This window comes from Oryctolagus cuniculus, chromosome 21 (assembly GCF_964237555.1).
Source record: "Oryctolagus cuniculus chromosome 21, mOryCun1.1, whole genome shotgun sequence".
Taxonomy (NCBI): Eukaryota; Metazoa; Chordata; class Mammalia; order Lagomorpha; family Leporidae; genus Oryctolagus; species Oryctolagus cuniculus.
In genome coordinates, this window is record NC_091452.1 from 17,376,044 (window position 1) to 17,400,719 (window position 24,676).

The 24,676-nt window shown below is 52.7% G+C and overlaps 1 protein-coding gene across 2 annotated transcripts in view; it reads left to right on the forward strand.

Annotated features, from left to right (window-relative positions):
• Positions 1–24,676, forward strand: part of WSCD2 (WSC domain containing 2) — a 130,372-nt gene that overhangs the window by 3,201 nt on the left and 102,495 nt on the right. The gene's annotated exons all lie outside the window — the stretch shown is intronic.

The window sequence follows — 24,676 nt, forward strand, 5'->3', positions numbered from 1 at the left end:
GTGCACCTTCTCATGTAGCTTTGTGCACATGTGTTCGTGTGGGTATGCTTTATGGGAGAACCTTAAGTGTGCGTGCACATCTGTGTGACTAGAGTCAGTAAGGGTGTACTTTATGTCAACTATATGAGTGTGTGTGTGCATCTGAAAGACTATAGTGACATGTGGGAGTCAGGGTAAGTGCAAGTGAATGTGCTTGTGAGCATTAAAGCTGTTGTGTGTATGTTACATGTATGTGTGTGACCAGGCAGGTGCGTGCTTGCGCAGATGCACATATGTGTAGTGATGGTCTTTGTGGGAAGGCCTGTGTTTGAAAAACTGTGCCTGTCTGCCTGGGTGCATGCGTTGGTAACTGTCTGTGCTGTCTGCATATGTTCATGTGGGTGTTTGTGTCTGCGTATGTGTGAGTATACACATGCATGTGCAGTGATGTATGAGTCTAGGTTGTGGACTTAGTGACATATGAGTCTGCTTTTTCAGGGTATCTGTGTGTGTGTTTAGTATTGTACACTCGATTGTCTGTATGTGCACCTATTTGTCATGATGTATCTCTGTGTATATATGCATTGCACGAGTTTCTGAGTGTGTGCACTTGTGGGTATAAAGTGTGTCTGCATCTCTGCATACCTGTGTGTGTTTCTATGGCTGTGTGTGTTGCAGTTGTGTGTACACACATTTCTGAACCTATGTCTGTGTGTAGCATTGAACACTTGGTCATATCTCTATGTGTAGGCAAGTGTTTCTGAGTGTATTTGTATCTGGATGTGTTGTTTGCGGTATGTATTTGAGTGTGTCTCTGTGTGCGTGTGAGTGTCTCTGAAGGTGTGTTTCCATGTGTTGCAGTAACCTTTGTGCAAGTGTATGAGTGGCTTTCAGAGTGTGCATACCTGGGAGTTGCACTAGAGTTTCTCACGTCCCTGAGTGTGTGAATATCTCTGTGTGTGCCTATCTGCACAGCAGTGTAACTTTTGCCCCAGTCTGTGTCTCTGCACTTCCAAGTATGTGCATGCCTGAGTGTGTGCAGAGACGTCAACGTGTGTGTGTGTGTATGGAGAGAGATGAGTGGTGTGAGCACACCCGAGAAGTGCCCGTTAGAAACCAACCCTGGACTCCTTTCCCCGTTCCTCGTGTCTGATGCCCTCATTCTGTGCTGATCTGAGTGTTTGCTCACCAGTTGGTGTTAGCTCTGCACAGAGCGTTGGGAGGTGGCGTGTTCATTTTTCCGAGTGCCTGTTCCTTGCAGGGCTCCAAAGCCCCTTGGATTCCTCGTGCCTGCCTCCCTGGCCCCAGCAGCATCCCGAGTCTCTCCCGCCAAAAGCCTCCACTTAGGACGCTTTCCAAACAAACCGACAGATGTTGGAAATGCAGGTATAATTTTAGGCAGAAGGTCTGAAAATAGGCAGCCTAGGATGTGCCGAGATCTCGACAGCAGTGTTTCTAATTAGGAGCAACTTGTTTTCCTTAAATAAACAAATCAAGTGAGGAAAGAAATTGCCCGAGATTAATGGCTCCCCGGAGCAGGTCCAGATGTTGGAAAGATGGGAACTAGGACGGGGTCCCCGTGGGCTGCAAGTGCCAGCACTCAGGGTCCCTGCAGACTGTCACCCAGAGCTGAGGAGGCAGCGGGGAGGAGCAGGTGAGGCGGGCAGGGCTGGGCCAGTGTGGGGCCCCTTCTGAGGTCTGGCAGGCGTTTGATTATTGGGGTGTGCGCGTTGCTGGTGCAGTGCCTCCCTCCCCCAGCATCTCTGACTTTCCCCGTGAGACTGTGATGTTCCTACTCAAAGAGCAGGCAGGGTTTATGCCCTTGTTCCTTCACATGGGAGCCAGCCATGTGAGTAGGTCTGGCCATTCAGTGAGGCAGGGGTGACTGCACTTGCCCCAGCTTAGGTCTTTGGGGGCATGGGTGTTTGTGTCATGACTGAGAGAACAACTGCCCTGCCATGGCTGCTGCCACCTCACCTAGCCCTAGAATGAGCAGACATGGAGTACCCCCAACCTAGCTCAGCAGATCCCCCTGTGGCCACACACAGGTTGGCTAAGTAAATGATTGCGAATGGATGAGTCAGGTGTAGTGGCTGCTTGTTAAGCTAACTGATGCAGTCATCAGTAGGTAGCCTTGATTGCTTTCTCCTATTGGGCCATGGAACTCAGAGCTGCACAGTGAGCACCTGCTGCTGTCTACTGTGGATGGGATGTGGTTTGCCCCCCAGGGCACTTGTGTTGGAAGCTTGGTCCTCAGAGTGGTGATGTTAAGAGAAAGTAGGACCTGTAATATTGGGGGCCTAGTGGGAGGTCCTTAGATCTATTTTGGGGCTCTCTCTGGCTCCCACCACTGTGATGTGCTGAGCTGGTGTTGGTGTTGTGGCCCTTGAACCTCCTGAACTGTGAACTAAACAAACCTCTTTTCTTTACAAATGACCCAGTCTCGAGTGCTTTGTTACGATACAGTACCCCAGCCCTACCTTGCTTCCTGCCCATTCCAACGTTGATAGTAATAATAGCAGACGACACTGGGGGAGTGTTTGCCAGGGACCACACATACCACACATCTGTCACTCAGGGTAACCCTGTGCGGTTGTTTCTATTAGTCGTCTGTTCTGATCTGTAAGGCTCAGAGAGGTGAAGTGTAGAAGTCACCTGACCCTGGAGACCATGTTTTGGACCATGATGTCATATTGCCTCCCCAATGCCAGTGGTGTGATAGACATAACTGACATCATAGCATACTTTTGGGCATTCTCCCCTTAACTCTCCTGGAACTTGGGGTTGGCAGGAATGACCCCTGTCACAGAAGTGGGAAGGGTCTGTTTGAATGTGGGTGGGTGTGATCGGCCATTCATTCATTCATTCATTCACATTTCCCCTCCTTCCCTGTGTGGAGGAGACAGTGTCACAGCCAGAGCTGTTCTGAGATGGGAGAAAGCAGGCACACAGGGATTCCAGACAGGGAGGTCCATCATCCTGGCTTGCTTGCAACTGAGGTTATTCCAGGCTATGAGACTCTCAGTGCCAAAACTGGGAGAACCCCATGCATACCAGGACACATTGTCAGTCTAGTCCAAGAGGAGAGCTTGGGGTGATCTAGACCAGGGGTCAGCAAATCTGACCCTCTGCCTATTTTGTAAATAAAGTTTTATTGGAACAAAGCCAGGGCTGTTCTTTTACGTATTTTCTGTGGCTGCTTTTAGACTACAATGGCAGAGTCAAGCAGTTGTGACAGAAACCATATGGCCTGCAAAGCTTGAAATATTTATTATCTGGCCCTTGACCGAAAAATTTTGCTGACACCTGGGCTAATAATCCCAGCCAGAGTCTTGGGTGTTGGCCAAGGGAGACTGAGACATGAATTCAATGAACTTGGATGAATCACTGTGGGTCATGTGACAGGTGAGGTTTGCCTCCACCCACAGGTGAGGTGCCCAGAGGGTCAAGAAAGGTACGGCAGACTTGGTAACCTGGGGAACTCTTGGATGGGCAGACAGAAACCCAGGGAGGGGAGGAGACATCACAAGGCCACGGAGGGAGGCAGGTAACTATGGCCTGAGTTCCACATGCAGGTAGGAGGACAGCTGTGGCCCTAGTCTCCAGCTAGCGCCTCCTGGAGCCCTGGGACAGCAGGGCCCAGCCCAGCAGGACACTTCTCATGTCTAGATATTCTTGTTTCTAGCGTGGCTGCCAATTACTGGGTTATTTGCTGACTCCTTTAAGTTCTCTGTGTTATGAGTGTGGGCCAAAGAGAAGAACCTCTGAGTGGGAAGTGAAGAGATCTGAATACCAGCTCTGCCACCCGACCTGGAGGCCAAGAGCAAGTCCCTTCCCCTTTTTGAGCCTCGATTTTCCTGTCTATAGATAGGCTGGCAGAGGAATCATAGTGGATCACTGAGAGGTCTTCTCCAGTCTCAGCCCTTATGGTCCCGTTTCCTTTTCTAACTGGAGTGGTTCCGAAGCCGTCATGTATGTTGGCCTGTGTTCCAAGGTGGCCCTGCAGGACCCTGATGTGCAGATCCTCCCGATGATGCTGATGATGGTGACGGTGGTGGTGGCGGCTTCTGTTTGTGGGATGTCGCGGTGCCTGGGGTTGTAGATGAGCTTCAGTTTCGTCCTCTCATTTAACCCCTGTGACAGTCCTAGGGGTTAAGAAACCCCGTTCTCCATTTTACACTTGACGACACTGAGGCTCGGAGCAGTTCACGGCTTGTCCAAGGTCGCACAGTCAGTCAGTGGCAGAACTGGGCTCCCAGCTGCACCCTCACCTGTCGACCCCTCCTAGCACCACTACGGTATGGCCCACTCTCTTTCCCAGGAACTCCTCCGAGGAAGTTCTCTCTTTGCTTTCTCTCATTTGTGAACATGGAAGTGGCATGAGCCAGCCCAAGGGCCACCCTCACAGGCGAACCTGCATCTGTCAGCGAGGCTGGGGGCTGGCAGGACAGGGGACTGCGAATGGCTGGAGGGTCCCCCATCAGGACAGGTGGGTCTCAAGGGCTGTGCACTGGGCCATGGCTCTGCAGGTGCATGGCAAGTCCCTATTCCTCCAGCGAGCTGAGGCTGTGTACTGTTTGCTAAGATAAACTGTGTGGAAGTGTCTGCCATGGCCTGGAGGTGGCAGATCACCCATGTTCCTTCCTCTGCTGGGTTGTCCCCAAAGTGAGTCCCACTTTGCTGAGATGGCCTTGAACCACCCCACTACCAAGTAACCACTTACAGGCCACTTGCCCAGGCTCTTTGCATTTTGAGTGCCTGCCTTTGAGTGCCTGACTTTGAAACAATCAAACTAGTTTTCATTTTCAAATAGCTCTTAGGTGTAGCACCATAAAAACCTGTGGTCCAATTGTCCTGGAAACTCAACTCTAAAGAAAACAGAAAAAAGGGGTGGCATTTCACATAGAGATTAAGATGCCAACTTCCACATCGGAGTGCCTGGGTTTGAGCCCTGGCTCTGCTCCCGAGTCCAGCTTCCTGCTAATGTGCACCAAGGAGGGCAGCAGATGATGGCTCAAGTACCTGGGTCCCTGTCACCCATGTGGGAGACCCAGCTTGAGTTTCTGGCTCCTGACTTTGTCCTGGCTCAGCCCAGGTTTTTATGGGCATTTGGGGAGTGAACCAGTGAGTGACAGATCTGTCTGTCTGCCTCTTCCCTTTCAAATAGATTAGATTAATACATTTAAAACAATAGAACAGGTAATTGGTCTAATTCAGTTGCCACAGTGTCCATACCAGAAAACAGCCAACGTTTGAGCCCTTCTTGGCATTCCTTTCTGGTGAGCTTCGTGACCTGAGCCCCCAGACTTAGCCTGTACAGGAGCAAAGGAAGGGGTGTAGGATGGCAGAGGAAGCACAGTGACAGCAGCCAGACGCAGTGACAGCCCAGGGACAGGGTACAGATGAGGAGCTGATACGAAGGAACAGGGAAATGAAAGAATCAGCTTGGGGGTCGTGATTCCTGTGCTCGGCCAGCACAGTCCTGGCCTCTGTGACAGCCCTGAGGAAGAGTTGAACACCGTGGAGGAGGCAGGGCGGCGGGCGCGGAATCAGCTGTTGTCTAAAACAGTTTGCCCCCCATGAATGTTTCTGTGCATGCAGCCGCGGTGTCTGGAAAACTCACTTCTGTGGAACGTTTCCTTTGCACAGTGTTGGGTAATCGACATTGAACGGTACCCAGAAGAGTGTCTGGCACATGGTAGACACTCAAGAAATAAAGGTTCTTTGACATGCAGCCGAATCCAGGTTCAGATCTGAGCTGCCTGACAACAGCGAGTGGCTCCGTCACTGGCCTCAGTGTCCTGCGTGTATGTTGAGGACAGCTACAAATGAGCTACAGCCGCCGCTGCCGCAAACCAAAATGACTTCTTGTCTGTGCCTGGCAGAAAGAATGGCACGAGGGCCTCTGGTTTGTGATGTTTGCTCTGGTGTTCTGCAGCTCATGCAGGACCACTCACACAGAAGCCAGACTGCCAAGGGCTTGGAGAAGCGGGGTTCTGGTTGCCCGATGGCTAGCATTCAGGAAGGTTCTGACTGTCCAGTGCTTGTCATGGAGCACCCACCACCAGGACCATGGCACTGGGGTTGAGCTGAGTGACCCAGGCTCAAAGAAATGCAACAGCATCGTGCTATGTGTCCACTAGCTGCCCATCGATGCCCTGTTTAACTCTGGTTTGATTCAAGTGTGGAGACTTAGTGTCTACTCTTTGGGATTTTTTTTTTTTTTGACAGGCAGATGGACAAAGAGAGAGAGACAGAGAGAAAGGTCTTCCTTTGCCGTTGGTTCACCCTCCAATGGCCACCGTGGCCGGTGTGCTGCAGCCAGTGCGCTGCGCTGATCCGATGGCAGGAGCCAGGTACTTATCCTGGGTCTCCCATGGGGTGCAGGGCCCAAGAACTTGGGCATCCTCCACTGCACTCCCTGGCCACAGCAGAGAGCTGGCCTGGAAGAGGGGCAACCGGGACAGAATCCGGCGCCCCAACCGGGACTAGAACCCGGTGTGCTGGCACCACAAGGCGCAGGATTAGCCTAGTGAGCCGCGGCGCCGGCCCTCTTTGGGATTTAACAGGCTCGTGTTCTGATCTCTCCTGCTTACAGGCTGTGTGATCCTAGGCAAGATACAAGTAGGCTTCCATTTCCTCATCTGTGAAATAGGAATAATAATGCCTGCTTTATAGGATTCTTATGGGGATTCAATGAGATAATAGTCAGTACTGAGTAAGCACTCAACAAAGATCATCTAAGTCAGAAAACCCATCGTTTTCTTGAATGGGCACACGTGACTATGATTCCTCCTGGCACTGAAGTGTCCGTGGGCTTCTATTTGGGACCAGGGCAGAAATGAATCTTCAATTTCTGCATCTTCTGCAACCAGCTGGGGCCTCCCCCAGTTTTCTAAGTGTGAACTTCCTCTTCCATGAACATTGTTTAGTGAGTACATCAATTCATAATCTTCTTTGTTCTTTCATTCATTTTTCTAACATTCCTTTATTGGGCACCTACTTTATACCAGAGCTGCCAGGTCTTGTGCTAGACCCCGAGACATGAGTCCATCTGGGTGGGGCTGGTAGCGATGTGTCCCTGGGAGGAGAGAGGAGGCCTGTGGGTGACTGTCCTGGGAGGGCAGGGAGATTCACGGTCACAGCTGTGCTCCTGTGCCAAGGCAGGATGGGCACGTAGTAGGTGCTCAAGGTTCGTTGAACAAACAAAATGAATGAGTGTTCAATTTTTAGCACCATCAGTTGTACAGATCCTGTTACTATCTAAACCCCAGAGTTCTTGGGTCCCAGGCTAAGTTTATCAGCTTAGGAAAGAAAAGAAGGAAGATGTGAGTGTCCAGATCATTCCTTAGGCATTGGAGAGGGTCTGTCTGCAAACAAATCTGATGATTGCATGGGGTGGAATTCGTTGGGGAGAGAACTGATAGCTGAGTGCCTTGTGATATTCTAGGAGGTGTGCTTGTTTCCATTTGTATCAGAGGCTCCAGCACCAGCCCTTCTGACCTGGGAACCTGGAACAGACCCAGAGCCTGCAGGAGACAGTTCTGGCTCAGCATGGGGTGGGGAGGAAGGGCTCACTCTCCAGAATGAGCAAATTAGAAGCTATGTAGTGTCAGGGTTCACAGTCTGCATTCAAGCTGCTTGAGCTTCGCAGATCACTCGCTTTGGGCAGGTGTCTTATCCCCTGAGCCTCATTTTTCTTATATGTATGATGGGGGGAGGGTGATAATGACAGTGCCTTTCCCTAGGTTTGCTCTGAGTATTTAATAAGCTAATACACACACACACACACACACACACACCCCTCACACAATGCCTGGCAGAGTCAGTCCTGTATTATTAGCAGGGAGAGACTAAGCCCCCTCGGGCTCTGAAATGCCTACATAGAACACAGATGGCTTTACATAAGAGAAATGCACTGACAGGCTGGAGTCAGTGGTGGATGGGACCCTATGTCGACAGCCAAGAGCTACAGAGGGGCATTGGATTTGGGGTCAAGCAGACCAGACCATCGACTGAGCAAATGGCCTTGGGGCAGTGGGCATCATTTTCTGTGCCTCAGTTTCCTCACCTGTAAAACAGGGATGGTGAATTGGTGTCTCTAGGACTGTTGCAAAATGATGTGACCTTGTCCATGGACGGTTTTCAAAACAGCAAGAGCTCAAAAGGCGCACGGGGGTTGGAAGTTAGAGCAGTGCCAACGTGTGCCTTGAACCACTGCCTGGGTTCCGATCCCAGCTCTGCCGCTTCTCAGCTCAGTGGACACGGGCCAGGATTTAACCACTCCATGCCTCCGTTTCATCATTTGTAAAACTGAGATAATAATACTCCTGTCTGCCTGGAAGGACTGTGGGAAAATTCAGTAACAGAACATGGCACAGTGTGGAAGCTGTGGCAGTGCTGGTTAGTAACATTCTAGTTGTTATTAGGGAGCTCCTTAGCTATCTACAGGCAGAGTGTTTGTTTCAGAGAAGGAAGAAATAGCTCCTTGGCTGTCTACAGGCAGAGTGATAAGGTGTGGGGCACCTCCTGGTTTCAGGGCTTCTCCCTATAACATACACACACATATGTGTATAACACATACACACACATATGACAGAGTTATATATATAGAGAGAGAGAGACAGACAGGGAGAGACATCTTCCATCCACTGGGTTCACTCCTCAAATGACCTCAGTGGCTGGGGCTGGACTGATCCAAAGCCAGGAGGCAGGAGCTACATCTGAGTCTCCCACGTGATAACAGGGCCCAAGCACTTGGGCCATCTTCCACTGCTTTCCCAGGTTCATTAGCAGGGAGCTGGATCAGAAGGCGAACAGCCTGGTCTTGAACTGGTGCCCATACAGGATGCTATTGTCACAGGCAGTGGCTTAACCTCCTGTGCCACAATGCTGACCTTCCCACCTGCCACTCTGTGGTCCCTCTGGTTTTGGGAACTGGCTGACCTGTGCCCAGAGAGAGCCAGGTTGAGGATATCAGTGGCACCAAGGACTTCTTGGACTTCCTGCGGTCCTGAGGTCTTCTGCCCCTGGTGGATTTTACTGCCCGCCCGCCATGTACCTGCTGGCCCTTGGTGCAGTCTGTGGTCTCCAGCGGCTGAGACCACACATCTTTGAGTCTGTACTTCAGCAGAGCAGCTCAGCCAGCCAGTGCTGGAGGAAGTGCCAGGAGCAGCCCGTCAGCTCTCCCCCCCACCCCCCCCGCCCGAACACTGAGAGGTGGGATTTGTCTGAAGTCTGGCATAGTTGGTGGCAGAGCTGGGGCTCCATTGTGGACCTTCTCCCTCTTCATGACAGACCCCTCGGTCCCTTAGATTTCCTGCCACTTTCATGTGTGAGTGGATGAGTCTCTGTGATGAGACAGCTCACGTGGTGGCCTAAGCGATACACATCTGTGATCTGTAGTTCTGGGGGTTGGAGGTCTAAATTGGACAGACCAGCAGGGCTGTGTTCCTTCCGGAGGCTGCAGGGGAGAATCCACTTCCCAGACTTGTTCGGCGTCTGGAGGCTGCCCGCATCCTCTGGCTCATTGCTCCACATCGCCCGTCTAGGGTCTATCTAGGACATGGGGGTGCAGCACTGAGCAAACTGAGTTCCTGTGCCCTGGGGATGATTCCGGGGGTGGAAGTTAGAATACATCAACAAATGAACACAACAGGTGATGGCAGTGGTGACTTCTGACAGCTCCCCGCAGGGCTCTCCCCCGTTTAGGAACCTCCTCTTTCCCTTCTGGCCCAGGGGTTGTGTCTCCTCCCCACTCTTGCTGGTGTTGCATCTTCCTTGTGGCTTCCTCACTGCCCCCACCCCCATCACTAATGTTCTTCGGTCACCCAGGTAAGAGGAGCCGTCTGTGACCTACTGGGTCGTGACATGCAAACTCATTGATCCCAACAACAACCCTTAAGAAAGCTATTCAGTTATCTCCATTTGCAAGTGAAGGAGTTCACCTGTGTCCACAGCAGACCTGGTCACGGTGGCCCACAGCAACTCAAGCTTCCGTTGGATCAACAAAACGTGGCGGATCAACAAAGCGTGATGCCTAGTGTATCAGGCAGCTTTTCATCACTCCAGTGAAACACGGGAGCAGCCCAATTTTACAAAAAAAAAAAAAAAAAAAAAAAAAAAGGTTGATTTTTGCTAACAGTCTAGAGGTACAAAGTCCAGATGGCCTGGCGCTGGTGGCTGGCAGGTGCTGGTGGTGGTGGAGCGCATCCCCAGGAAGGAGCCCACGGTGAGAAGGAAGTGGAGCTGAGCCCACACTCGGGCTTTCCTAACACCCTCTGGCAAGAACCCCCTTCCAAGGCACACCCCCAGTGACCTCCGCACCTCCCATGAGGGCACCCCCTGCGCACCGTCACTGCGTTAAGTTCCCACCCTGTTAGTTCCACTAACTCATGACTTTGGAAGTTAAAGCCCTACGTGAGTTCAGAGGCCAAGCCATACTCAGACTGTAGCGCATGTGAGATAAAACATTAGCCTTAAAAGGAAGGAGACTGCAATGCGTGTTACAGCAGTGAAACTTGAATGCACTCAGATAAGTATCACACATCAGGCATGAAAGGACAAACACCGATTCCACTTCCTGGAGGAGTCACATCACAGGGAAGGAAGGTGGGATGGTGGTTGCCAGGCACAGTGAGAAGGGAATGGGGAGTCAGTGTGGAGTGGGTACAGAGGTTCAGTTTTACAAGGTGATAGTTCTGGGGAAAGATGGTGGTGGCGGTTCAACCATTGAAGGGGTTCAGTAACACGGAGCTGTACACAGAAAACGGGTTAAAATGGCACCTCTCATGTTGCGTGTATTTAAAGTTAAAGTAAGTTAAGTTAAGGCCTGCAGAGACACAGTGCTTGCTTAAGGCCAAACATGGCTCCTGAGAGGCAGCGTTAGGGTTTGAATCCAGCTCTGACCCTACACACAGCCTGTGCTGCTTTCCGGCATGGAAGGTCTCACCCCTCAGTGTGCCATGTGCACCCAAGGGTTGGAGTGGGTTTTGAGACAAGCTAGAAAGGGTGAACTGGGAGCCTGAGGTGCAGCAAGGGGAGGCCAGGCGTTGAGAGAACCTGTGTCACGCAGGTGCCGTGTGCTCCCATCCCGTCAAGGTCTCCTTGTTTGTTCAACGAATCTGTAATGAGCACCAACTGTGTGCCTGGTGCCATAGAGAGTGTGCAGAAAAAACAAGACACTGTCCTGTGTAGAATTTGAACTCAAAGTAACAACCAGGAAGGGGGGGAGCACACTTTGGAGAGCACTGGACAGGAAGGCTGGGGTCTGAAAGATGAGAAGGATTATGTAGGTAAAGAAAGCCAGGAAGAGCCTTCCAGACAGAGGAACCGGCATGTGCAAAGGCCCTGAGGTGGGAAGGAGAATGGCATGAATCGAAGCACCAGGGCGTCAGAGCTTTTGGGCTGGGAACGAGCTGGTGTGTAATGAAAGTGGACAGTCCTCAGGGCCTCGTGGGCCTGCGTGTTCTGCTCGTTATCGTCCCTGCAGTGGGATGCTTTGTAGAGAGTTTGAGTCAAAGGGAGCAAATTGACTCCATTAAACCCTGGTCCCAGCAACAAAAAGCAAGCACACCCCCACATGAGGTGGGAGCCCATTGAAATGCCAGCAAAGGGCAGAGAGAACAGCAGCTATTTCCGTCTTATTATGCAAAACGCACAGCCTTGCAGGAGAGAGGTGAACACTGGGAAAAAAGTCAACAAATTACTCTTTTAATCTGCTTGAAGTTGTTAAAATGCCTCTGTCTTCCTTCCATTGTCACCTGGTGGCCTGTAGGCTATTTTAACTTTTATTAGACACTTTTTTTTTTTTATTAAAGAAGCTTTCTTTTTGAAAAACAAATCCCAGCTGTGTTTTGATAAGATAGAATTAAAAATGGCAGTGGGAAATGCCACAGAGAGCTTTGATTTCTCTCCTTGCCATATCTGAACTGATTTAAATAGTAATTATATATTTTATTTCAGCTCAGCCTTCTGTCCTCCCTCCCTCGCCGCCCCTACACACCACAAGGCCCAGCAGCTCGGAACACACGCTCTGTCTGGAGTCTCTGGCTGTCCTCTCCCAGAGGGACAGCGCTGTAGGAGACCCGGGTTCCTGACCCGGCAGCTCCAGGTGTGGGCCAGATCCGGCTCCAGTGCAGGTGCTGCCAGCTCACAGCCGTGCGGCCCTGCGGGGTTTGCGTCCATCTTCCTGACCTCCAATTACTCGCGTGTAAACTGGAAAGGAGGATGGCGTTTCTACACAGATCAGAATTCTCTGAGCTGGAAGTGGCAGGAAACTCAAAAGACATGACATGCTTCTGTTCTTAGTTATTAAAGGGAAGATGCTGGCTCCTGTGACGAGCATCTAGCTTCAGGCTTGGCTGCACCCAGGAGCTCTGCAGCATCTCAAGTCTCTCCCCTCCCTCCTGCTCTCGTCCCTCCCCCTCCCTCCCTCCTCCACCATCCGCCCTTCTGCTGGCCCTCCTTTTTCTCTGGGCTTCCTGCCGGTTGGCTCCCTTCTTCTGGGCACAGATGCTTAACCACAGCTCCATGCTTATGTGGTGGTTGTGGTGGCCACCGCAAGCCCAGGTCTCGCAGTTCTGAAATTGACAGCTATGACCTCCCGGGACCCCATCCCGGTGTCCAGGGAAATGGGCTGTCCTGTTGCAGCAGGTCAGAGTCGTGTGACCAACACTAAGCGCCTCCTGGGGTGGTGAATCACTGTTTGTACCTTTCTGAGCCACAGAGACCTGTAGTGGGGGAGGAGCGGGTGCCCACAGGAAAAATCAAGACCCCGTGAACAGAAGAAGGGGAAGTGTCCACGTGAAAGGGAGCAATCAATAAGCCATGCAGTCCTCCTCTCAGAATTGCCGGGGAGAAAGGAACTCAGGTGTGCAAGGTGCTTAGCACCCACCCTAGCATGCAGTGGGCTCAGTACCTGCCACCCATTAACACTCCTGTTGTGATTGCTCTTGGCATCCAGTGGCACAGGCCAGGCAGGGCTGCAGTAAGAATTCCTGACAACGGGAGGAGCCCATGAGGAGAAGGTCCAGCTTCCTGCTCCTGGGGCAGGCTTGGGCCAGTCACTTCCGCTCCGGCTTTGGGTGACCAAATCAGCTGTTTCCCTACAAGCCCCCACCTCCCTCATGTGTCCCTTTACCAGCCGCAAGCTGTGATGACTCCGTGGGTGAAGGCAGGGGTCACAGCTCAAGCAAACCCCAAGTTTCAGCTGTGTCCCGTGGTAGGCACAAAGACAGAGCAGAAGGCCCAGCTCACTGTGTCCACAAGAGAATGTGGGCCCAGGGTGGTGATGGCTCTTGTTTTTTTTTAAAAAAAAATGTTTATTTTTTTGAGTGGTAGGGTTACAGACAGAGAGGGAGAGACAGAGAAAGGTCTTCCATCCAATGGTTCACTTCCCAAATGACCACAATGGCTGGTGCTGCGCCCATCCAAAGCCAGGAGCCAGCAGCTTCTTCTGGGTCTCCCACGTGGGTGCAGGGACCCAAGCTCTTGGGCCATGCTCCACTGCTTTCCCAGGCCACAGCAGAGAGCTGGATTGCAAGAAAAGCAGCCAGGACTCGAACTAGAGTCCATAAGGCATGCAAGCACTGCAGGCAGAGGTTTAACTTATTACACCACAGTGCCAGCCCCTTCTCCCCGCCCCCCCCCCCTTTTTAAGAAAGTTCCAAAGTTACGTGCACCATGTACCCGGGTAGCATCACTGGCCACCAGCTCCGGCAACTGTAAAACTCAGGGCAGGCCAGATGAGCGTGTCTGTGAGGTCAGCTGGACCGCTGCTTATAAAGCCAGGTCTCCCCAGTGTGGGGGACGTGGAGTCTGTTCTGTCTGCATCTCAGAGGGCTTGCTGTAGGTGACCTTGGCAGAGGCTGCGGCCCATTGTTCCAGAAACGTGGCCCGGGGGGCACCTGCATTCCTGCGAGTGGCGCCATTTGTCGTGGGCTCCTCGTGGGCTCCGTGGATGGGATTCAGTGAGGATGGCTGCTCAGAAGCAGTTCATTTTGCTGCCTGAGATTATTAATGTTCTCTCTGATTTCCTGCTTTGCACTATTGATTTCCTGGAATAAAACTTCTGCAGAGGCTGAGAAAATAATTCAGCCACCATCCCTCCAAGTCAGGGAGGATTCTCTGCACTCTGGCTCTCCCACTGCATAGCTGGGGGACAGCGGGCAAGTCACTGCATGGCTTTGAGCCTCCGCTTTCCCATCTGCAGCGTGGGGTTGCGTGTAGCTCCTGCCTCCTAAGGAGGTGTCAGGCACACAGTAGGTACACAGTAACACTTAGCTCCTCCTGTAAAACTGTCACACCGGCAGCCTTGGGGCCAGGAGACAGCTGCTGCTGCGCGGTAGTTCCCAGTGCCAGGCCCTCCCCAGGCATAACCTCCTGTTCTCCTCCAGCAGCCACAAGGGCTGTGGCCTTCTCATCCCAGTCCTGTTTGTCACAGATGAGGAAACTGAGGCTCTGTGCGGCAGAGGGACCTGCCCACGCTCACACAGCGAGATCACAGCGGACATGAGGCTTTGGACTCTGGTCTGCCTGAATCCAGAGGCCCTGTTTCCTGTGAGCAGACCCTGACTTCTAACAGAACCATTTTGCATCCACACATGGCTGCCCCATGGGCACCCGGAACCCCTTAGCAGGGGAGTCCAAGCCGAACTCTGCTACCAACTTGCTGTGCCATTGTAGGAAACTTCCTTGAATTCTCTGGACTTTTTCTTCTTAAACTCACTCTGCTCCCTTCTTCCTCAGGGCCTTTGCACATGCTATACCATTTTGCCCAGCATACCTCCCTCTCTACCCCAACCACTTTCGTCTAGTTAATTGCAGCTCCTCCTTCAGGTTCTGGGATGAAGCATTGCTTGTGCAAATTCCTCTGGGGTTCTCCTGGAACCAGATCAGATCTGCCCTTGATATGTGATCTGCAAGAGCTGTATCATTCCTTTAGCACTGATGGTTACAGCGCTGGGCAATGATTTAGACAACCTCCATCACCCCTACGAGACCTTCTGCCTGGGGGTCAGGGACCTGGCTAGACTGTGTCTGCACCCTGCCTGCACGCCTGTGCCACGCCGGTGCCTACAAGACCGTCATGGAGTGAACAGAGGACGCCAGAAGGAGGCCATGGGACACACACACTGCTGGTGGGAGTGTGAATTGGTGCAGCTGCTTTGCAGACCTGTTTGGCAGCATTTACTATAGCAGAGCAGTACTTCCCTTAAGACGCTGTAGCAAGATACACACTCTACAGGAAGAAGCGTGTGTGTGCTTTTGGTTTTTTTTTTTTTTTTTTTTTTTTTAGTATACTCATAATCGCAAAAAAAAAAAAAAAAAAAAAAAACTACTCAAATGTCCAGTGTGATGAGATAGACAAGTAAAACAAGGCAGAGACATCCCAAGGGACAGTCCAAGGCAGTAACGATGAGTAACCTATGGACTATACCACAAAAGGATGCCTCATGCAAAAATCATGCCAAGCAAAAAAGCCAGACACAAAAGGAGTACGTGCAGCCTGGTCCACAGTAGGAACAGCACGGAACAGGAGGCACACTCTCATGTTTAGCGATGCAAGCTAAGGTGAGAATCCTGTAAAGAAAAACAAGGAAGAAATGGCATGGCCATAATGTCAAGAAGGTGGTGGTCTTGGGCAGGGAAAGGAGGGGGCTTTGGGGGCACCGGGAATGGTGTTTCTTGCCCTGGGTGGTGGTTCCACCGCAGTGTGTTCACTGTGCAGTATTTTTGTCATCAAAGTTTACATTTTTATTTTGTGTTGTTTTCTGTAGGTGGGTCATAAAAAAAATCCCTGCCATCCCCCCTCCCCACCTTTAGTTACCCCACTGGGATCATCCCTGCACGGAGAATATCCTGGGACATCTTGCTTTAGCCAGGTATCTGTCTAGCTGTGCCGCCCTCCGTCCTGTGAGCCACCTGCCCGGAGGACACAGTTATCCACTTTATTAGAATGTGATAAGGCTGGAAGGTTGATTGCCCCAGAAAAAAAAAATAAGAAAGAAAACACAAAAGAGAAAAATAAAATATGAGAAGCACTTTCAAGTCCCCGGTTTGACAGGGTGCCTCCAGACAATGAGATAAGCTATCCTGGACAGAGGGGCCTCAGGGACAGGACTGGGACAGGGATTAGAATGAGGACGTGGGGGCAGCTGAGGTCCAGGCCCACAGTGGGCAGACATCCAGGTCCAGGAGAATTTCTGCCTTGGAGTTCCTGCCCTGGTTGTTCTCCCTGAGCTCTCTTTCTGCTTTGAACCTCGGCCCTGCATAGAGAGCAGAAACAGTGTGATCTGGGGGGGATGGGAGGGTGGGGTGGGGTGGTCCTTGAAGCTTGAATCAGGGTGGATTGAGGTTGAGTTCTTCCAGAGGCTCCCAGAAGTCTGGCTGATGGTTTTGGATTATTAGCTCACTGATGCTGTACTCCATCCATCCATCCATCCATCCACCCATCATCCATCCAGAAAGCATTTATCTCTTGCCATTCATTGAACAGGTAAGAATTGAACTTACCTTGGACTAGACTGTGTTAAACATCAAGGATATAATTAACAACCTTTTTTGGTTTGCCTAGGATTTCTCCAGTTTTAACCATCCTGGACACCAAAGTTCCAGGAAAACCTGGACGATGGGTCACCCTAGAATAGTGACCAAGATGCTCCGATACCCAGCCTAATGGAGCTCACAGCCCAGTAGGTGGGGCAGGAAATTGCAACCAGCATGGCCAGTGAGCACATTGTTGGAGGAAGCACAGGGCACTGCTAAAGCCTGGAGGAATCCCTTCAACTAGCTGGTTGGTGCCCAGGAAGACTTCCTGGAGGAAGTGGCGTTGGAACTGAGCTTCCCAAGAGGTGTAGGGAAAGTAGGGAAAGGCAGGGGTGGAGAGTGGGGCTGGGGATGGGGCAAGGGGCCCAGAGACATCTTGTCTTGGCAGGCCTTTGGGTCAGGGTGGGTACCACTGAGCACTGAGAGCCTTGGGCAGGAGAATGAGGGCATAAAATTTCTATTTAAAAACTGCCTGGCTGCTGCATGGAGACTGGAAGATGGGTTGGCAGGGGAACGGAGAGTTACGAATGAGTATCAGGAGACCAAGTGGTGGGCTGCTGCGTCCGTTTCTCCTTCCAGACTCTCAGGACGAAGCCCCTGGGGTCATGTGGACTCCCTTCTCTCCTACCCCACACGAGCGTGTCCGTAAATCTCACCACCTCCACCCCCATGCCTGCCTCTCCCCAGTTCTCCCCTTCTGGTCCACGACAGGCGTGGCTTATTAGTTTGTTCACTGTCTGCATCTTTCCCCTAGAACAGAGCTTGGCAGCCTTGGAATCATTGACATTTTGAGCTGAACAGTCCCTTCTTGTGCGGGGGGAGCTGGTCTGTGCCTGTGGGGTGTTGAGCAGATGCCAGCAGCACCATGGCCCCCTCCCTCGAGTTGTAACAATCAAAACTCATCTCCAGACCTTGCCAAGGGACCCCTGAGGCAGGGGACGGGCAGGGAAACCCCCTCCAGTCGAGAACTCCTGCACCAGTGCGAGTGCCCCGAGGACTGGGGTGTTACTATGTGCCTTCCCAATGGTGGCCCCATGCCTGGGGTGGGACCTGGCTCCAAGCAGTGCTCGCTGCACGTTTGTTGAGTGAATGAATGGATGGATGACTGTGGTGTTAGATGACAGGGTCCTGTGCTGGGGAAATGTAGAAAGAGAAGGGTTTGGAAAAGAGCTAAGTGACAAGGCTGCTGTTGTCTTTACTGTGTGATCACCCGTCTGCCTCATTGTCCCCTCCAGAGCTCAAATTCCTTTGTCCTGTGACAGAGGAGAGTCAGAGAGGGTAAGGGAGGTAAGAATTACACAGTAATGAGTGCTAGGATCAGGCTGGAGCCCAAGTCTTTGGAAACCAAGCTTAGAGTCTTTTCAAGTGCCAGGTGCTGTCACAGAACACGGCTTGGTACTGAGCTCTTGTTGCTGTATACCAGGCACCGTGGATAGGGTCGCCTCATCTGAGCCTCTCACCATGGCAGGAGATTGCTATTAACATCCTGTTGTGGGCCGGGACCACGGCTCACTAGGCTAATCCTCCGCCTGCGGCGCCGGCACACCGGGTTCTGTCAGGGCGCCGGATTCTGTCCCGGTTGCCCCTCTTCCAGGCCAGCTCTCTGCTGTGGCCAGGGAGTGCAGTGGAGGATGGACCAAGTGCTTGGGCCCTGCACCCGCATGGGAGACCAGGAGAAGCACCTGGCTCCTGGCTTCGATCAGTGCAGCGTGCTGGCTGTACCGGCTATTTGGGGAGTGAACCAATGGAAGGAAGACCTTTCTCTCTCACTAACTCTGCCTGTCAAAAAAAAAAAAAATCCTGTTGTACGGTCGGCACCTCTGAGTGGAGTGGTTGCCCGGAGCCACACAGCTGGGATGGAGCCTGGCCTGCCTGGCTCAGGAGTCTCAAGCTGACTTCAAGGCAGGGAGTGGGCCGCCCGCGAAGTGCCTTTCCCTTCTTTTTGTGTGCAGAGAAGAAAACAATCAAAGGAGTCCCAACGCCAGGTGAATTATTGAAGGCTCTGCTTCAAAGCAGCTGCCGGGGTGCCATGTAAAATTCACAGCCTCCCCTCTACCTGGAGATTCCTAGCCCACTGGGATGGGTGAGGGTTGGGCAGAGAACCAGAAGACGGGGTTTGGGGAGCACAGCAGATCTGCAGCAAATTCAACATGAGCAAGTCACTTCATGAAAGGGAGTCCTTTCATTCCTTCCTACACAAGGTTAGCTTCATTCAACACAGCAGTGGAAGCTGACGGTAGCAGTGGCTTTGCAGTTTAAAAAGAAAAAAAAAAACTCATACATTTTAACCTGTCCTCCCCACTTTCTGTTTATGGAAACTTACCGTGGGCCTGTCCTGCAAGCCGTTAGCATGAGCCCATGTTGGCTGAGCTTTAACCAGGGAGATACACAAACTCTGTAAGGAAAGTCCTTGTGAGAGCCCAGTTTACAGACAGGAAAGCTGAGGCTCAACCTTCCTGGAGGGTCAGATGTGTGCTCTCTGGAAGCTAAAATGTTTTCTATACCTGCATGATTATATTCCCTCTAATCCAGGAGTCACGCAGCTAACCACTATGCTAACGATGCTGGTAAGTATGATGATGACCACAGTAATAATCAAAGATTATTATCACATGCTGGTCATGTTGCAAGGATAATCCCAATTAATCCTCACAATGACCTCATGGCAATGGCGCTGTGATTGTCTCCATTTGACAATGGGAAAAGTAAGGCTCTAAGAGGTGAGCTTTGCTCAGGGGCACACAGTGGTGGCCAGAGCCAGGATTTGAACCAGGGTTCGTCTGATGCCAACAGTTGTGCTCTTACCCATCCTGTTAACCTTGTCTTCTAGTCAAGCAGATTTTAAATACAACCCCACAGGGAAGGGCAGAGTACGAGGGAACAGAGGAAGGAGGCTCAGTTTATTTCAGGGGTCAGGGGGGCCCCTCAGAGGAAGGGATGTGCGGGCTGTGGTGGGGCGGGAGTAGGAACTGACTGAGCGGAGGGGAGCAGAGGATGTGATGAAGGGAAGACAAGAGTCCAGGGACAGGGAGGAGGCGGGGGGGGGGGAGGCGGGGGGGGGGGGCTCACCACAGAGGACTGAGCTGGGGCTGCGAGAAGAGGGGAGGCGACAGGGGACAGGAAGCGAAGTGGGCAGAGTCCTGGTGTGCAGCAGGTGCTCAGTGCAGCTTGGGAATGGATCTCACTCCTTGTTTGCGACTTCCCTGCTGCCAACGATGACCTGACCTGATGCCGCGTGTGGGTGGCCTCTGGGCCAGGTCCCCAGGGGTTGCAGGCACTGGAGGAGGCATCAGTGAGAAGCTCTGGCCTCCTGTTACAGCCAGAGTCAGCCACAACCAGGCAGCCCCTAGGAGGTGGAAGCCTGGCCCCTGGCCCCCTGCTGCTCCCTTCCTTTGATTTGAGGGTTTCTCCTTTGATGGGGAGCCCCGTCCTCTGTCCTCGAAACACTGACCCATGCCCCAGCTGCTGCTCCTCTGCACCCTGCCCTGGGATCCTGTGTAGTCACTCTTCAAGGCTTCCCCTTGCCATCTTGCGGGACTCCAGCGAGGACCCTGAGCTTCTGGTCAAACTGCTGACCCACCGGCTATCGCAGGGGTTCTGTCGACGTCCGGAGCTGGATAAGTCCCTGTTGGTGGGGTGGGGGTGGGGGCAGCATCACTGATCTCTGCCCCCACCAGGTGCCAGGATCACTTTCTCTCCCAGTTGTCTTCAGACACAGACAAATGTCCCCTTGGGAGGGGACGGGGCAGGTTGCCTAGTTCAGAACCACGGGTTTGGGCCGGTGCTGCGGCTCACTTAGCTAATCCTTTGCCTGCGGCGCCAGCACCCCGGGTTCTAGTCCCGGTTGGGGCGCCGGATTCTGTCCCAGTTGCTCCTCTTCCAGGCCAGCTCTCTGCTGTGGCCTGGGGGTACAGTGGAGGATGGCCCAAGTGCTTGGGCCCTGCACCCACATAGGAGACCAGGAGGAAGCACTTGGCTCCTGGCTTCGGATCAGCGTGGCGCCGACCATGGCGGCCATTAGGGGAGTGAACCAACGGAAGGAAGACCTTTCTCTCTGTCTCTCTCACTCTCACTGTCTAACTCTGCATGTCAAAAAAATAATAATAAAATAAAGTAGAAGCACTGGTTTGACCCAATCACAATACATTCCCTGCAAATGAAGAGATCGCTGCCCTTCCCCGACACAGGGGCTGTGTAGCTCGGAAGAGGGGAGGCGTGGCTGGAGGGTAGATAATGAGCAGCCTGAGCTGTGCTGCTTATCCCCCTCTAGCATTCTTGAACAGAAGTGGGGGACCCTCGCTCCTGTGGGGCCCACCTTCTCCTTCTACACCTGGAGGAATTGAGGCCCAGGGAGAAAGGGCCTTGTCCAAGGTCCTCAGCCAACTGAAAGCAAAGTCAAGATTGAAATCCAGGCCTGACTTTGCCAGGAGCTTCACCTCCATGCAGCCCTCAGGGCGCCTCCCATAGCTCCCTTTGCACAGAAGCTCCAGGCCATATTTATTAACCGCGCGCGCCCACTGGGGACTCCTTGGAGGCCGCTCCCTGGGACTGATCCAGTTCCCTGTCTAATCGCAGAGAGTTTAGAGATGAGAACCTACCCCATAGGCTAATGGCCAATTAATTTAACACTTCTCATCTTTTTCTAGAATGTGTGTTTGCCTCCCCTGAGGTCAAGCCAGTTCTTTCCAACAATTCTCTTAACTCTCTGGGTGCCCCGCTGTGCAATAAGAGTGCCACCGATCCCCTCCTAGGCGCCACTGCCCTCCTGGACCCATCTCAAGGCGTTGGGGATGCTTGGGTTACTCTCACAATGAGGGCATTTAGCCGGACTGGCCTCCCCCGGGGATGCGCAGAGGAAACCGGAGGAGGAGCTGAGGGAGGAAAGAGGAGAAACAAAACCCAGAAAAATTAGCCCATTCTGAGAGCGATGCACTGGGAGGAGGAGGCCCCGGGCAGCTCTGATTTCCAAAATCTTTAGGAAATATCTCTGCGTGGCTCGTTTTCCCCACTGGCCGGCTGATATGGGATGGTGCCCGTGGAAGGACAAAATGAGAGCCCCATCCAGGCCGGGGCAGGGATCCAACCTGAGCAGGGCAGGGTGGGGACCCGGGAGAACAAGGGCTCTGTGTGCTGCTGGGCGCAGCCACGTGAGCACTGGGCTCTCACAGGCTCCAGCCTGGCGCTGGGCATGATCTGAAATCCACAATGGCAGCCAGAGGAATACAGGGTCACGCAGGCACTGACACGCGGTGTGCGGGAGTCCCCAGCAGGAGTGCTGTTCTGGTGCACTACCTCGAGGGTGATGACAACTTCCCCTCCTGGTGGCAGAGCCTGCTCTGGGGTACAATGACTCCCAGGAATTAACCACACCAGTCCCAGGAGCCGGAGGGGGAGAGTTGGGTTCTCTTCTCCTGGGGACACAGCAGCCTGCAAGAAAAGGGTTGCAACCGGCACCGCGGTTCACTAGGCTAATCCTCCGCCTGTGGCGCCAGCATCCTGTGTTCTGGTCCCAGCTGGGGCGCCGGGTACTAGTCCCGGTTGCTCCTTTTCCAGTCCAGCTCTCTGCTGTGGCCCGGGAAGGCAGTGGAGGATGGCCCAGGTGCTTGGGTCCCTGCACCCGTGTGGGAGACCAGGAGGAAGCACCTGGCTCCTGGCTTCGGATCAGCGCAGCGCGCTGGCTGTAGCAGCCATTAGGGGAGTGAAGCAACAGAAGGAAGACCTTTCTCTCTCACTGTCTAACTCTGCCTGGAAAAGAAAAGAAAAGAAAAGAGAAGAGAAGAGAAGAGAAGAGAAGAGAAGAGAAGAGAAGAGAAGAGAAGAGAAGAGAAGAGAAGAGAAGAGAAGAGAAGAGAAGAGAAGAGAAGAGAAGAGAAGAGAAGAAGAGGGGAGGGGAGGGGAGGGGAGGGGAGGGGAGGGGAGGGGTTGCAAATGCAAATGCATTTGGAGACCAGCAGGTGAGAGAAGGCAGGTGTGTCTCAGATGACGGCAGCGCACGCATGGAGAATCCAGGCCACGTTTGGAGGCTCAGCTGGACCTCAGTCAAGAGATGGAATTGCTGTGCCTCAGTTTCCCCCTATCTGAAATTAGCATAGTGCTAGTATTCACCCTGTAGAGTTGTCTAGATGAAAGGAGTTGACACAAAAAGCCCAGACAAGGGTGGTTCACATTAGCTTTCAAGAGTAGCACTGAGTAGTGTTCGTATTTAAAACCTCCTAATCATTAAGTGTCCACAGTGAATTCAAGTTTTAAAAGCAGGTAAATAATACCTGCACCCTGGCTCTGTGTAGCCCACAGTCCCCCGAGCTACCCTAGAAACCTCCCGCAGGTTTCACACACAGACCCAGGCTCCAGAGTGTTCTCTTCCTTCTTGGCTCCTGACCTTGGACAAGTGACCTGACTTCCAGCAGCATGTTGGTGTCATGCGTGGTATTGGTGGGGTCCTGGCTGGAGGCGAATTGTGGAGAAATCACAAGGGATAGTTAGCATCAATGGGCAGCTGCTCCACCACCAGGCCCAACAAGACAAAGGACGGGCCCTGGGGAAAGCAGCTGTGTGGGTGGGCCACTTGCAGCCCCAACGTTCTTTGGTTGAGGGGCTCAGCCAGCCTTGGCTGAGACAGAGGTGCGGGAGGAAGAAGTCGATGCCCTCATATCCTGACTTCCCAACCCCTGCTGGTGTCTCCCATTGACTGACCTCAAGTGGAAGCCATGAAAGCAGAGAGCACGCCCCCAGGCTCCCAGCAGGGCAGAGGGGAAGGGCAGGGCCTCTGGAGGGGCAAGGGGAAGACAGCGCTGGGTCTGAGAAATGCAGGAGGCGTTGCAGCCTGGAAGCTGCTGGAAGGCTGCCTTAGTCTTGCAAAGTGTGATTCCAGACACACAGCAGCAGTAGGAGGTTGAAGGCATTCGTACTGTTACTGCAGTAGGGAGGGCAGAGGCCCTGGGAGCAGGGCACTGAGCGCCTCCCGACTGTCCTCCGAGTGGGCAAATGGCTCAGCAGAGACATTGAAGGATGTGTGTATTAGTTTCTTTTTGCTGTTATGACAAATGACTGCACGTATTTGTCTCTTACAACTCTGAATGTCAGAAATCCAAAAGCTGTCCCCATTCCTTGGCTTGTTGTGGGGAGCAATCCGGACTAGACTAGGTTACTCGAATTAAGACTTATTCTATGCATCTGCTCTCCCACAATATGGCGCTGGGAGAGAAGTAAACAGCTTCCGCACAGCTGCCTCCAGTTCAACTAATAAACTGTAGGACTTGCTCCTGATTGGAGGAGAGCAGCGTACTCGGCGTGTGGGCAGCCGAGTTGGGATTGGCGGAGGAGGACTATAAAGGAGGAGAGAGACGGCATGCACCAGGAACATCTATGGGGAACATCTAGCTGAAGGAACACCCGAGCAGCCCCCGAGAGAACCGGCCGGCGGTGTGCCACTCCCCTGCGGAAGTGGGGAATGCGGCCAGGGGGAACTGCCCTTCCACGGAGGTGGAAGGGATAGTAGCCAACCCGGGAAGAACCAGCAGCAAACCAGGGGAGGGCCGAGCAGACGAAAGAACAGCGCAGGGTCCTGTGTCGTTCCTCCACGAAGAGGGGGAGCGACATAATGGTGCCGTGACTCGGATAGGAAACCTAGCTCGGATGGGAAACTTAGGACGGATAGCAAACTTAGGAGGGAAGAAACGGGAAGAAATGGGAAAATACCGGAGAGAGAAACTAGCAAACAGCCTAGGGAAAAGCCGGACGAAAAAGGAGCCGGAAGAAGCTATTGAAAGCCTAGGCATAGACTCGAAACAGCCTAGGGAAAAACCGGACGAAAAAGGAGCCGGAAGAAGCTATTGAAAGCCTAGGCATAGACTCGGATACGGACTACGGGGGGAAGCTGGGAGAAATCTCTAAGGTCGAAAGCGAAAGTGAAAGCTAGAACAAACAGACTCGGATGCGGACTGTGGGGAGAGGCCAGGAGAAATGAGGGAGGAGTATTGTTGGAGGAAAGCTTGGGGAAACATACCGGGTAGAGAAAAATGTTAGGGAAATTGAAGCCGCGGGGGGCAGGCCGAGGCGGAGACGAAAGCCACTTTGGGGTTCTCAAGTTAGCCCGGGAATAGGGGGCGAAAAGTTGAAACCAGAAGCTGAGACGTAAGCCAGATTGGGA